The sequence below is a fragment of the Rousettus aegyptiacus genome, unplaced genomic scaffold (assembly GCF_014176215.1).
Source record: "Rousettus aegyptiacus isolate mRouAeg1 unplaced genomic scaffold, mRouAeg1.p scaffold_m13_p_3, whole genome shotgun sequence".
Taxonomy (NCBI): Eukaryota; Metazoa; Chordata; class Mammalia; order Chiroptera; family Pteropodidae; genus Rousettus; species Rousettus aegyptiacus.
The window spans coordinates 49,604,889-49,621,056 of NW_023416306.1; the positions used below are offsets into that span (position 1 = coordinate 49,604,889).

The 16,168-nt window shown below is 36.0% G+C and overlaps 1 long non-coding RNA gene across 2 annotated transcripts; it reads left to right on the plus strand.

Moving 5' to 3' along the window:
- The first annotated feature begins 1,552 nt into the window (after positions 1–1,552).
- Positions 1,553–12,485, plus strand: LOC118600352. Of its 2 annotated transcripts, XR_004949934.1 has the most exons (3): positions 1,553–6,055; positions 6,901–7,054; positions 11,441–12,485. It is a non-coding gene; the product is annotated as an uncharacterized LOC118600352 (long non-coding RNA). The 2 variants fall into 2 exon arrangements; XR_004949933.1 differs by lacking the exon at positions 1,553–6,055 and having other exon boundaries at positions 6,758–7,054.
- The last annotated feature ends 3,683 nt before the right edge of the window (positions 12,486–16,168 follow it).

Genomic DNA, 16,168 nt, shown 5'->3' on the forward strand with positions numbered 1-16,168 from the left:
AATCCTGTCAGTTTTACCTCATCTTTAACTCTTGCTCCTGTCCCACTTCCGCCAGCTCTCATTCCCACAACAGCTCCCAGTCCTGCCCTGCCCTTACTCATCCTTCAAATCTCCCTTACTCAGGCAATTCATCCCATTCCTGGAAGATAGTTAGGGACTCTTGTCTATGCTTCCACAATGTCTTGTACTTACTCATTTTGTAAGTAGAATTGCTTCCCCCATTAAACAATAAGCTCTTTATTTCCACTTCACTCTAGTATCCCCAGCGCCCAGTCCAGATTGACACAGAGTAGATGCTCAATAACTATTTGATGAGTGAATGGATAAGATATAAAAAAGAAATTTTCAAAGTTGAGCTTATAACAGAAGAGAGATATTGAGGCTGCTGAGATAGTTGGTAATTTTTTCTTTGCATAGATTTCGAGACATTAACATTTCCACATCTTTATTTTTTCAAGTTTATAGCTCTGATATATAGAATTGATTTTTTTTTTTTGTAGTTACTGGTTGTTTTTCATTCTGTAATCCACATTGTATTGAAAGAGACACTTAAAAAGAAAGCATGTATTTTGAATTCCCTTGATTCTCATGTGACTTTTATGGTGTCCCCCATGGTGCCAGTTCCAAGGCAGGCTTGATCAGATCTGGGCAATGGAGGAGAGCTGGCTGGATTTGCTAGGTGAGAATGATTTTTAGTAAGGATGCCAGTAGATGTTGGAAATGATCAGTGCTAGGGAAGCCAAAGTGGAGAGAGCAAGACTAGAACTGGGAAGGAGATGGACCACCTCATGCACACAAGGCTTGTCAGAGATGCAGGTGGCTGTGCATTTTAATGCAGGTTTATGCAAATGATAAGGAGTCTTTTAAAAGCCTTGGATCAGGGAAGCCTGCCTGGTCCTGTCCAGTCTTAAAAGAGTACTTTCTGAGAATGCAGTGATTTGTTCTGTTTTATTAGGTGCCATGTTCAGATCTGCATTTGCATTGATTTATTTCTCATAACATGCTTTCAAAAAAGGGTTTGAGTAGGCTTAGAATAAACGCACATATACACTAAGATCAGCAACCGACAATCCAGGTTAAAAGGCAGAAGTCCAAGCAGAGAGGGAGAAAGTTAATATTATATTTAAAATTGTGGCTGGAGAAAGCGACGTCATTAAGAGCAAAGTTTAGCTGTGTTTTCTAGCAGCCTCGACAAAGCAGAAACTACATGGATTTTATATTTTTATACCTTTCTGAAATAGTCTGAAGTTTTATATAGCTAAAAAAGAGTATCTGTCCATCAGACGAAGAAATTCTGTCTTGGCTATGAGCTCAGAGAGGAATTTGCCATGCAGATCTTTACCTAAGGGACACTGAGCAATATAATAAATTATTCAGATCCGAATAATTATCTTATCGATAGGTACTGTTCTGAAAGCAGAGGATTAAAATCTCTTGATCAGGGTTAGATTTCTATTTCTATGTTTTTATTTTATGTATTTATTGCTATTTTGAATTTATTTGAAATAAATTCAGAATTTTTTGCATTATTTAGTATGGTTTCTATTAATATACTGTCTTTATTTATTGCTCTAAATGCTTACCTCTCGATGCTTTTTGCTATAAAATTGATACTATCAGATATAATAATCAAACCCTTAAATTGTCATCATGAGTTTGCTTAAATTAGCCACATTTAAATAATTATTATCACAAATCTTTGCTCAATTGATTCTCTTCTCTTCTCTTTCTCTTGTCAATGTTTTTAGGTTTTATCTCATCTTTTCACGTACATTGCTATTACTCATTACCACTGCACATTGAAGGTTTATGAATTATTTGTGGCTCTTGAACTATGTATTTTCCGGATGTGCTTTGCCAGTTAAACTCAGTACCTGCATTGTATATACCAGCTTCAGGCAAAGTTAATTTAGGGTGAAACTCTGCATTTCTTCTTCTATCTTCATGGTTTATATATAATCTTGATGCAGGAGGGGGAAATCCCCCTGAGTAGGGATTCAATTCCTACACCAAGACAGAGAAGGTCCTTGACTCCACACAGGAAAGAATTCGAGCATGATCCACTCAGAGTTAGAGACAAAAGGGAAGTTTATTGAGAAGAAAAAAAGGAGATGTGGTCTCCTCTTAGAATCTGAGAACAACACCCCCCTACCCCAAGTGTTTGAGTGTTCCAGGAATTGGGTTTATATCTGTTTTTCTTTCCCGGTGTGGGTTTGCAGCATTAAAGGCGTGGGGAAGTGGTTGTTAGTGATCTCGGCAAGAATCTTCCTGTAGATTCCCCATGGCCTGGCCACATGCTGATCAGCCAGGTTCTGTGTCTAGTACTGAATACAATCTTGTTTAATATTTAGTTCACTGGTGTACTTCTCATGCCTCTTTCCTATATTAATCTGACAAGTTGATGCTAAAAGCGAACTGCGTTTTGTAATAACACCCATTTGCTAAAGTCTTCTAAATGCCTCACAAATGAGTTTTTCAAACCTCTTGCTACCAATTCTTTACCATAATCATTACTGGAGACTGCATTCATTTTCTTTAAGACCTTTTGGAACCTGCAGTTTTTGCACCTTCTCTGTCAACAAAATTGTAATAAAGTCATTTTATTTATAAATAATTGGCATCATTTTGAAATTTATTTCCTTGAGAGTCTTAAATGTACTTTTTCAACTTTATTACTTCTTGATATTGGGAAAGGGAATGGTTTTAACATCAGTAGCAAAGTTGTTCAAGATTGTGTATGATTTATTCCTGAATAATCAGGCACAAAGTCTCACTGAAATGTTGACAGTTATATTTTATGTACTGCAACCAAGATGTGGAATTAACTAGCTCATTAAATGGATTTTTCTGGATTCATACTTGTATCTACAGGGACATAAGAAATCAGAAAAATGCAGAAGTGATGATAAGAAATATTCAATAGTTCAAGGTTGCTGATGATAATTGGGCCTTTGGGGGAAGGCCATAAAGAAATGTTTTATTAGGATGAAGAAATATTGGTAATGAAAATGTAGTGGGATATAAAGTTCTAAATAATGAGGTTGTTAAGTCTTAGAATCACTTTCTAAGTGCTGATGGGATTTTCTCTCCTAAGAGATTAGATACACAACCAGCCGGCATGAGTTTAGGGGTTTTCTACTCAAAGTCGCCTGGAAGCTTGTTAGAACTGCTCTGATCCCACCATCAACAGACCAATCAGAATCTGTGTTTTAATAAGATGCCCAGGTATTTGTATGCACATTAAAGTTGGAGAAGCAAATTGCCTTGGAATACTGTTCTCAGACTTTGCTGCATATTAGAATAAACTGGGGAGCCTTAAAAAAATACTGATGCCCACCTCCAGAGATTCTGATTGAGTAGGTCTGAGATGTGATTCCAACAATTGACATTTTAAAAGTTCTCCCGATAATTCTAATATGCAGCATTCCCACTGCCTTAGAACTGGTTTAATGGCTCACAGAAGTACACTGAAGCTCTGAACCCAGATATCCTGATTTTTTTTAATTGTGGAAAAAATACATAACATAATGCATACCATTACACCATTTAAATACTAATTCAATGGCATTAAGTACTTTCACAAGGTTGCATAACTATCACCGCTATTTATTTCCAAAACCTTTCCATCAACCGGTACAGAAACCCCATACCCATTAAGCAGTCATTCTCCATTCCTCCCTAACCCCTATTAGTTTGCTTTCTGTCTCTATGTGTTAACTTATTCTGGAATGTTTTGTATAAATGGAATTACACACTATGTGGCCTTTTGTGTTTGGCTTATTTCACTTAGGATACTGTTTTCAACGTTCATCCATATTGTGGCCTATATCAGAATTTTGTTCCTTTTTTTATGGCTTAACAATATTGCATTGCATGGTTATACCACATTTTGTTTATTCATTCATCTGTTCATGGACAATTAGGTTTTTCCTACCTTTTGGCTACTGTAAATAGTGCTACTATGAATATTGTTGTACAAGTGTCTACTTAACTACCTGCTTTCAATTCTTTTGCATACATACCCAGGAGTGGAATTGGTGAATCATAAGGTAACTCTATGTTTAACTTTTTGTGGAACTGCCATACTGTTTTCCACAGTGGCTCCACCATTTTCCATTCCTATCTTCTATGCTCGAGGGTTCTAATTTCTCTACATTACCTCCAAAACTTGCTATTTTCTGTGGGTTCTCCCCCCCCCCCACATAATAGCCATCCTGATTGTTTTTTATAGTTGATGTACATCACATGGAAATAGTTACCACATGAACAAAAAATACATAGGTGACAGACTGACTGTAGATTCTCTGACAAGCGAGGTTATGTGGCTGCGGTGGTTTCTGCTTTGGGTATGGCACAAGCCCAGCTGCAGAACTGCCAGCACTGCTTTAGCAAGGAATGGGAGAAATAGGAATTGCAGGGAAGCAAGAAGGTGTTGCCTCACTCTTATCAAGGGGTTTCAGTTAGAAACCCTTAGAAGTTAGGGTCCTGAGTGAATGGATTACCTCCCTTTACCCCAGGCCACTCTCCCCCTTTCCTGATAGCAGAATTCTAAGCCTCTACTAGGCTGTGGCTGCGTGTGAATTCCTTCAAGGTTGGCCACTGCCCAGCAGCCCATGGTGCAGATGCATAGTGGTTAGTTGGGCTTTTGTTTACAAGGAGACTCACTTGAATTATCTCAAGTAAGAAGGAGGGTATTTTAAGGATGTAAGGGGGATTTCAACCTTCACCATGCAAGAGAAAGCAAAACAATAGAGCTTTGGGGAGATAGGAGCCAGAGGCTGGTTCTGCACCCTGAGATGAGCCTCTAGAGACCTCTCTCTTGAGTGAATTCACCTTTTCTCTGGTGTTTCATCATGAGTGGACCCTAGCTATTCTCCACACATTTGCTTATTTAGGTTATGTAGTTGTATTATTTCTCTTGATGACTATATTACCTCTACCCCAACTTTTACTTTACAAATTCAGTTTGCCCAAGTTTCATCAAGTTTGTACAAAGCTTTCAATTCCTACAGCTGCCATTGCTAACTGCCTAATTCTCAGTCAGAATTCCTAGAGATATGAGAAATGCGATTGGTTCAGCTCAACTTTCTATACCAGATAACATTAGTCACGGTCAGACATTTTTACCTTCTCCTGGTCTAATCAGCTGTAGTCTGCATAGTTTCCTTGGGTAGGGGCACTGTAAAGGGCAATGGTACTTGGAAGTGCTGGAGGGAAGTATAGGCACAATTGGTGTGTCTAGAATAGAATGTGACCCAGAGTCCATCTCTCTGTACTCATCACTTGTATATTCATGTTGATAGTGAACATATTTTTTCTGTGGGAAATTGCTGGTTAAACATGAAGCCTGACTTCCCCACCCAGATGTAAAGGAAAATGTGTTTTTAAATGTATATTTAAGAAACCATGAATGAAAGGGTCCAAATCTTCCTATGACAGTTACAGTTGCCAAAAAAACATGATGCCAAACTAAAATTTGAATTTCAGATAAATAACGAATAAATTTTAGATACGTCAACATCAATGTTTGTGACATACTTATACTAAAAAATTATTCATTGTTTTTGTTGTTGTTTTCTAAAATGGGCAACCCTAATGACAGGAGATGCTGCAAAGAAAAAGCTATTCCTTAGGTCTGTAATAAACATGTCTGAGAAGAAGGGAATGGTCTCTGTGAGTTATTTCACTTCTGCAGGTGGAGGAATTTATTCGCATTGCAGTATGTGTTTTGCAGTGTCTGTATGATTCGTTTGGTGCTTAACCTTATATTCCAAATAATCACAATGACGACTGCTGCTGCTGTCATTGCTCTGTTCTTCACTGGCTACTTTATCACATGGTACACCCCAGCTGAGTAATCTAAGGAGAGTTTAATAAAGGGACTGTTGACAACATTGTGGGAATTGCATAGGAAACCACAAGCGAGAGAGAGCACAGTAACCCAAAGCAGGCACCATTACCTCATCTAGGCCTGAAGGCTGAATGGACAGGGCTACTTCACAAGCCTTGTGGCCCCCTGTCAAGAGACCTCAAAAGCCCCATGATGACACTCCAGGTAGGGAACTGGAGAATATATACCTCACTTTCACTCTCCTTCCTCCCTCTGTTCTCCTGTAGGGACTCTCAGGTGACCAAATTTAAGCAGAAGCCACACAGGCCAGCTTCCTAGTGCATATGGAGCGTGAGAAGCAGAGTGTATGGGGCGGTAGCCTGGGGGTGGAGGTGGGGTAGAGGGATGGGATGGGGCAAATGGAAGACTTGAGCTCAAATACTTCCTCTGTGTCTGTTAATCATTTTACATAGTTACCTCACTTGGTCTTCACAACAGTTTTACATATAAGGAAATTACTATTAATGTTGCCTTTTACCAACGTGGCAAAGGGTTAGTGTCACATAACTAGTAAACAGTGCTAGACTCCAAAACTAACTGTTCACCTCCATTTCACTGTTTGAGACTTCCTGGTGATATATTTCCATTGTTATTATTATTTTTTTTAACTTTATGGTATTGTAAAATTTTCGTTGTTTACAGGTCTTGTTGCCAACTATTGAAAAATGCCCCCAGACGTAGTTTAGCAGCTTGTATATAATACATGCTCACTCAGTGTTTGTTAATTTTCTGTTTGATTTCTAGTTCAGGGTGGCAGTAGTAGCAAGAAGTTCTGGTTTAAGAGCTGGTGAGTCAGTTGTTTCCTTACAGGAAAGACAATAGAAGAAAGCACCTAACTCAGAATTCATGGTTCAGTTGGCACAAAGGGAAGGCCCATCAAGTCAAGCCTCTCAGACATCCCAAAGAGTAATTTTACAGATTCTTTGAATTGGAAGGGACCTTAGAGGTCACCTACGATTCCTACCTGAAGTGTGATTACTCTGCGATTCAGTCTTTCTTTTTGTACCTAGGGTTGCCCTCTAAGTAAACACGCCAAGAGAGCATCTGACCAAGAGATTTAGAGAAGGATCCACAACTTCTTTGAGTAATTCTTTTTACTACTTAAGAATTCCATTTCACTGCTGAACTTTGACAAGACTTTACTTGCCCACTGATAACATGGAGGTGGGTAATGTAAGATATATTAATCTTCCATAATCTCCTTGAAAATATGTAGTGGTTCCTGAAGAAGGTGACAAGTTGTACTGTTGAAACTTGGAGAAAACTTAGACCCACTAAGTTAATTTAGTTAAATTTCTAATATATAAAAGTCAGGAGAAGGGAATGTGGGTGGAAGCTTTCATTGTGAAAGAAAGGCATGAGGGATAATTCAGTTAGTATGTAATGTAATTTGGAAAATGAAACTGCTGGCATGGAAACAGTTTTTATTTCTAGGAAATGAAACAGAAAGAGATAAAAGCTAGGTAACTTTAAAAAAAGTCAAGCCCATTATCCCCAAAACTGAGGTCTTTTCTTTTACTTGAATTTTTGAATCATTATTTTCCCAGAAAAATTGTTTTCTATTGAGTTTGTAGTTTCTTAGAATTGCAAAAGTTATTTACACTATTAAACTTAATTTTATATACTTTATATTATACATCCATATTCTTTTCTTCTTTTTTTGTGTGTTTAGGATTTGTTAGTAGTCAAAGAAGATATTTCGAGTTCAAAGCTTCAGTTTTAGAGGGAAGTTAGTAAAGTAGGGAGAATTTTACTTTTTTGAGTTGGCTTTCTCTTTCAGAGTATTTTAGGAGTACAGATGTTGTGGGCCTAAATTCTGTGTTCAACATGCCTCCCCCTGCAACCCCCGACTCCTTCAGCTGCCATCACCCAGGGTTCCCCCTTGCTCCCACAGCACCTTAGGCATGCTCCTATGCAGTACTTATTGCACATATGTCTCTCCCTCACCTGGAACAGAGGGTCCTGGGGGTAGAAAGGACGACTCATTTCTCTCGGTATCCCAGATGTGCCTTGGTTTGTCCGGGACTGTCCTCATTTTAGTACTAATAGTTTTATATCTTGAGGGAACCCCAGTCCTGGGCAAACCAGGGCATTTGTTCACCCTATTAGACCCAAATGTAAGGGTGAATTATAGTCTCTTAACTTTAACATTAATAGGAGTGCTAACTTGGTCTCCAGAACCTGTGGGAAAAAGATGAATTTTTAAATAAATAAACAACTATCTCAGTTTGAAAGAATGTCAGCTCTGCTATCTCATTATAATAAGGCAGTATATAATCACCAGAGAACTCCCAAATGTAGCTATAAAAATAACAACAGTTACATAATTAAACTTCCCTGGCTTAAACCACTAGTAAGACACTGCCAATTTTCAGCGTCACAAGTGAAGATAAATGCCTTACAAACACACACAAATGATTTTCATTTTTCTTGCTTAGTATACTTTTGTTTTAATTTCAGGTTCCATCTGTTTTTACTGTATTAACAGAACATGGTTTGTTTTTTCAGAGTGTTGTTTAAGTAGTTATCTGTTGTTATTGTTTACTGAAAGCACTGTATTGTGTTATTTTGAAAACATTTAATGAAGCATTCTTTCATGTATAGCTTACCTGCACTTAATATAAACTTTTGAGAGTTAGCATTATTTACAGAGAAATATAGAGAGAAGAGGTATACAGGGGAGAGAGAACCGCCAAATGGCTGCCAACCTTCTAATACCTAAAGTGCTACATTTATTTATTACGAGAATATAGGCAGCAAGGCCATTTATGAATACAAATCAATAATAATACCCGCCAAGACATACATTTAAAAAATTAAAAACACATTGCTAAATAACTTGGGTTAGGGAGAAAATCAAAAGGAAATGATAAAACATACAAAGACGAATGGATATAGAAGCACTACTTTACAAAATCTGTTGCTTATAGTCAACGTGCTACTTGGAAGGAAGCCTACAGTCTTAAATATATGTATTAGAAAATAAGGAATATTGAAAATATATTAAGCAAATTTTCAAGTCAAAATTTAACATGCCAATCCAACAATCAAAGAAGAATAACAAAATGAACACAAAGAAAAGAGGAAAATGTTTTAAAAAGTAATGGCAGAAAATCAATGCAATGGAAAAGGATAGTAAAGTCAGCTGAACTTGAAGAAGTCCTCCTTTTACATAGAGCTCTCAGCTGCCCAGACTCTGACTTGGATCCTCACTTCCCCTCTACCTCGCCCAGCCCAAGGAGTACAGGTTATGGACATTAAAGTGGAGAAAGGAAGAGAGCAGGAAATCTAGGATTGTGCCTCTGCATGGAGGACTACAGAGGGGGAGAATAAAAACTAACATTTAATAAGATCTATGTATCAAGCATGATGCTAGGCAGGTTATATACACTTTTGGGGTGGAGGGGAGCGATTAATAATATATCTCCCTCATTTACATATGAGGATATTGAAGCACAAGGTGGCTTAGTAATTTCTTCAAGATCACCAGATAATAATGGAACTTGGACTTGAACTCTAGAAGAGCTATTAATTGGAAATTAATTTACTACATGATGTCAGTTAAAGATGCCATTGGTTTTAGATCATCCTGTTATGAAAACTCATATCTGTCTGGGAAGGTTATCCACATTTAAGAGTGAAATAGTTGCTTTCCTCTTAACATCTAGTTGAGGTTACCTGTATTTAAAAAGCAGAACTTTTGAAATGGTTGGAAAGAGAGGAGTAATGTAGTAGGAGTTGTCCTGCTCGGAACATGGAGCAGCTGAGGCCCGGATGAGACGGTAAACAAAAGTACAGAAAGGGAAGTGGGAAGATGCCAAAGATACAGTCTGACAATTTCAAAATTCTGGCTAGTTAGCTCCACCCTCAAGAAGAGAAAGATAGTTTCTTCCTCTTTTTCTGTCCTATAAAAAATCAGTCCCCTATTCCCAAGACCAAGAGGGAAAATAGAGTTGGAAAAGACTTACTCACCACCAGGCCTCCCCCACACCATAAATTACCCTAAACTACCTCTGACCATCTTTGTTAGAGCAGAATTATAAGAAACTCACTTCTTCACAGGACAGCCTATGTCCATTTGGACTTGAGCTAATTGTTAGAATGTCCTTCCTATCATTAGCAAAAATTTTGTCTCCCTTCAACTTCCCCTCTTTGGTCCTACTTCTGCTCTCTGGAATATCCCAGTCTGTATGTGTTTGTTCAAATGGAATTTGATCTGTCATGTACTGTTGTTTTTGGCTGATTTGCTATGTTGGTTAGGTCCCTCTATAAACTCAGTGCTTTTGGATCAAGGTAAATTCTGGTAAAATGTTTTAGCAATTTTTTTTTTTTTTAGAAAGATTTTGATAATTATCTATTTTTTTTTAAAGAAGAATGCTCTTACATATTTATTTTGTGAGAATAGCTTTATATACAAATCCAGAGAGGAATCCATATAAAATAAAAACCCAATAAATATGTTTTCTTATTATAGGCACTGTTTGAAAGCTACTTCTGTTCTTTAATGGTATAATAAAGTACATAGAATTGAAAAGAGATTATCTAGTTAACCAACTTGGAAAACTGTCCCACTTCACTTATAATTTTTAAAAGTAACAATTAAAACGAAAATGATGTACCCTTTTATTTACATTCATTTAGTTGCAAAACAAAGCATTACCCATAAAAATATTCGATATTTGTTAAAAAGGGGTAAAACTAGTATTCTCATACATTACCTTTGGTATTATGAAAGTTATTTAGAAATTGACTTAGCAATATCTAACAAGAGATTTAAAAATATCTATATTCTTTGGCTCAGTAGAATCTTATGGGAATTTTTACTAAGGAAATAAAAAGATTAAAAAATATGTGATGAAAGTACAGTCTGTTGCAGGAAAATTATTTGTAATAGTGAAAAATTGGTCACAGCCAAAAAAACCAGCAATAGGAAATGGTTAATTAAATTATGCTACACCCACTCAATGGGAGAGTAGGCTACCATTACAGATAATATTGTGAAAAAAATACTTTGTGTAATTTAGATGATACTAGTGGAAAAAACTTAGGAAAAACCTGGTGGAAAAACTATTCGGTATAGAAGCAGAAACATATTGAGACTCACTAGTTTGTAGCCACATGAAAAATTCTTACACTATATAAAAAATTGTATATACAAAGAAATATAATGCAATTATTCTTATTATAAAAATATGGGAGAAGAATTTTATAATTAATCAAAATAGTAACTCGACACCTAATTTTATAAGCAAAAAGTGCTATAAAAATTAATTTTCCTCTGGATTATTGCCAAGAACTGCATCTCTAAACATGACCAGAAACAGAACTATTACTATAATCTTTTTGGGAATGTAACAAGAATGTTAATGTGAAAAGCTCTTCTCTAAAAATAGGTGTCTCAGGGATACATCCAACCTCTTGCTCCTTCCTGTGCAGCTCCTTTAATAAAACTAGAGAGAGACCATAGAGATGAAAGGGGCTTTTCTAGAAGCCGATTTTTGAAGTATTAACAAGATGCTAATGGATTAAACCCCCTCTGTTCTTCTCTAGGATACCTTGCTCGCCATATCCTGAGCTCTGGGAGGCAAAAGTACTAATGTGGCTAGCTGCAAATGAAAAGGTGGAAAAGGGAAGAGATGCTGGCAGAGTGAAACTCTCCAGGCCCTCTGACACCCAGAGGAGACTTCAGAGCTGGACCGTGTTACTGATTCTTTGGCCAGTGGAATAGAAGGCAGATTGCTTGGTTAAATACAAACCTCTTACCTGCCCCTGCTATTTCCACTTGGCTCTTACAGAAGCTTTAGGATTTTCACACATTTTGGTTGATTCCTTTACTCTGCTTTTCTTTTCCATCTTCATTATGGAAGGTTATCTAGTGTTTCCAATTTCGGTAGCAAGAAACACTGGCTGTTGAGATGTCCTTGATTATTTGGGTCTCCAAAGCTCTTGGTCATTGCAGATTGTGGGACTGAGAGTTAATGCAAGGATATGACTCTGCCAGTCAATTTTCACACATGCGTGTGCCACTGAACACACAAAAATATGGCATATATTAGTCAGCTACTGTTACATGAAATCTGAGTAATGAACAGTCCCTACACTCAGTGGCTCATAAAAAAAAGTATTCTGTTGTTCATGAGTCTGCAGATGAGCAAGGATTGCTGCGCTTCTGTTGCAGGTCAGTTAGGTTTGTGTCAAATCTTCAGGTTGGGGTCATGTCTGCTCCTTATGTCCCCACCATACCATTTGTTACTGAGGCACACTTTTTTTTCCCCTGGTGGATCAGTGAGCACAGGAGACCAAGTCAAATAACTTATTTAAGACCTGTACTCAAGTCTGCTATTATTCAATAGGCCAAAGCAAGGCACGTACACGACTGTATGCAACATTGGTGCGAAGTTCACGTGGCTGAGGGTCAGGGGTAAATACTTGAGAACAGTGATCTAAACTGCCACAGGGGACAGACAATGTGTAAATAGATTAATTCAAATAATTTAAAAGAAATACCTACTGACTTGCAGAATAAGTAGCATTATTTCCATGTGTGAAAAATATCCCATTTTTATACTTAGTCTAATGAAAACTTAATAAAACAGCTCAGTTGCCATATAATTCTTTTAAAGAACATACAATATCACTATGTTTTAATGATAGTTACTGGTTATGATTATATTGGGTATCTAGCCAAGTAGGAATTGGTTCAATCGTAGGTGGGTTTCTGATTTGGGGTTAGACGCACACACACACACACACACAATTTTTATTTTTTAGGAGTTTGTAACTAGTGAGTAAAATGTGCTCTGAAAGGAAAACAGTTGGTAATAAATACAATTTGATAAGAAAAGGTGAATCAAGCAAAGAAGTTCCTTGTGGTTTTAACCTTTACTTTATGTTACAAGTTTCTACAAAAAATAAGCCTACTATTTAAAAAGAAGCTGATTTAAGGCAAAGTTATAAACTAGAATTTTCTGTTTTAATTTTTCAAAATGAGACCACTTTTCAGAAAATTTTGTGTTTGTTTTAATATAAAAAGCAAAGGCGAGGAATAAATAAAATCCGAGTTCAAGCTAGATAGGTTTGTTTACATTGGAACAATAACTAAATTTTAGGAAGGAAGAGATGGTAGCTCAGAAAAAAAGCAAGTAATGGATTCAAGGAAACTGGTTAGGAATTTTTTTTGGTTTGATTTTTAAGGAGACTTTCTTCAAAATTTTTCTTATTTTTTTAGATTCAAGTTAAAAGTTAGATAGGTACAAGGGATCTGGGAATTTAGTGAATAACAGAGAAATATGGGGTAATTTCAATTTCAGAAATTTCAATTTTGATTTTCCATCTATCTGGCTTTGTCTAGTTGGATAAATAGGGACACTAAAGTATGAGAATTTGACATTCTGTGTTCCAGCTTAGAGGACTTCCTCCTGAAATGGAATTGTCACTTTGAAGCACAACATTTAGTTGCTTTTTTCCAAAGAAAAGGAAATTATACATTCCTATTAACCAGCAATTATCTCTAATTAATGGAGAAAGCACAATTTTCAACACTCTTACTACTTAGCACTCTGGAAGCAATCAAGTGAGGCAAGATTCTCAGAGCCAGAAGAGCTTTTTTCTCTTGAACAGACAAAAGTGGGGTAATTAAGCAAGTAATAGCAATCATTTTAATAATAAAAAAGACTGCAGTAGATTTAATTGATTCTTTAACAAATGCATAAAAGTAATATTTATGCTTTTCTAAAGGTCACTGTTCAACATGGACTAAGAGCGGAAAATATTTTAATATCTCAGCAGAGTTTGCATCATTATTATAAATAACTCAAAAAGTAAATAACTTGAAAACTTGTCCAGAGTTTCAACATCTGAAGTCAATTATTTCCTATCAGGCTTGTTTATGCAGGTTTTTAAAAAACATCTTATTATGAAAATCGTCAAATATACTGAAAAACAGAAATATCTACACAGCGAATTCATGTGCTTACCACATAGATTCTATAAATAGCAATTAATTTGCTTTATTACATAATTATCCATCCATCTATTGATCTCTCTATCCATCTATCAATTCATCTTATTTTTTTGATGCATTTCAAAGTAAGTTGTAGATATCAGCGTACTTAGTCCAATACCTCTACATGCATATCATTAATTACAATTCAATATTTATTTACAAAGTGTCATTTTTGAGGTAAGATTTACATATAATGCATGCACAATCTTAAGTGTACCATTCAATGAATTTTGACAAATGCATACACTTGGGTAACCCAAATGCATACACTTGGGCAATCCATCAAAATACCACTACTATGTTTTTCAACATAGCTTAGTTTAGTAACAGGGTCTGAGTTTCAGTTGTTGCACATTCTCATTGACATTTGATATTGTCAGTCTTTTTATTATAGGCACTGTGTTGCTTTTACAGCAGTATTTCATCAACTAATGATTTTGAACACTAATTCATGTGTTCATGGCATTCCTACATCTTTCTTGGTTTAAATCACTTGCCCATTTTTAACTGGGCTTGCTCAACTAAAAAATATTGAGTCATAAGACTTTATATATTTTGCATAACCTTTTATTGTCAGATATATGATTTGCAAATCTTTTTCTTAGTCTGTGCCTTGCCAGTTCATTTTCTTAGCAGCAGCTTTTGATTCATATCGGTTCACTGAGTTATATAGATCTTTCAAATGTTGAGCCACTTCATTATATAAAATGTAAAAATGGTATTTATTAATATCACTGCCAATTTTATCAGACAAGTTTTTAAGTATTAAAAAATTGTCAAGCTTATGCTGGTAGATACAGGGTTACAAAGTTCTAATTTTTGTTAGAAATCTTGATTTTTATATTTATACTGTCAGTTTTTCCTCTAGAAATGACAGGCTCATTTATTTTCTTTTCAAGAAAATATCTGCCATTACCCAATCCCAAATAACCACAATTTATCAGTCATCCTTTCAAGTAAAAATGGTGCTCTGTGAAAAATTGGCTAATTCAGCTTGCACTTCAAATAATAAAGTGTTTTTCTCAAGCAAACCATCACATTTCAGTATGCAGCAGAAGAGCTTTATGTGTACTTCTGATTTAATCACACATAATATTAAAAAGATGTGTACTAAACAACCCAATTAAAAAGTGAGTAAAAGATCTGCGCAGAAACACCTTACCAAAGAAGATGTGCAGATAGCAGATAAGTATTTGAAAATATTTTCAGCATCATGTTACAGAGAAATGCAAATTAAAACAATGAAATATCACTATACACCTATTAAAATGGCTGAAATAAAAAATGCTAACAATACCAAATGTTGGCAAGAGTATGAAGCAACAAGAACTCACATTCATTGCTGGTAGTATTGCAAAATGTTATAGCCACTTTGGAAGACAGTTGGCATTTTCTTACAAATCCAAACATAGTATTACCATACAATCCAGCAATCACACTCTTTGGTATTTATGCAGATAAGCTGAAACTTATGTCTCCACAAAAGCATGCACATGAATGTTTATAACGGCTTTATTAGTAATTGCTAAATCTTGGGTGCAACCAAGATCTCCTTTATTTATTTATTTATTTATTTATTTTGAGAATTTTTATGAGTTTATTTGAGCCAAATTGCTAACAATTGCCAGGAAGCAAGATCTCAGATTCTTCCAAGATGTCCTTTAATTCACGAATGAGTAAACAGAAACTATATTACATCCATACAATGGATGTGATAAAAAAAAAAAGGATCAAGTCATGAAAAGACATAGGAGAATATTAAATGCATGTTGATAAGTGGAAAAAGCCAATCTGAAAAGGCTACATACTAGATGATTCCAACTATATGGCAATCAGAAAAAAGGCAAAACTTTCAAGTCAATAAAAAGATTAGTGGTTTCTAGGGATTGATGGGGCAGGGGAATGAAAAGGTGGAATTTTTAGGCAGTGGAACCATTCTATAGATACTGTAATGGTGGATATATGACATTATAGAACTTGCAACACAGTGAACCCTAATGCAAGCTATAGATTTTAATGGATAATAATGTATTGATATTGGCTCATCAGTTGTAGCAAATGTACTACACTAATGCAAGATGCTAATAATAGGGGAAACTGTAAGAGTGTGTGGGAATTCTTTAGACTACCTGCTCTGTTTTTCTGTAAACCTGAAACTGCTTTGAGAAATAAAAATGTTTTTTAAATCTGAGTTTCCGGTGATGTAGAAGACAACGACTGCTACTATCATTTGGTGATACCGCCTTGACTCATGGTTTGACCCAGTGTTGGTT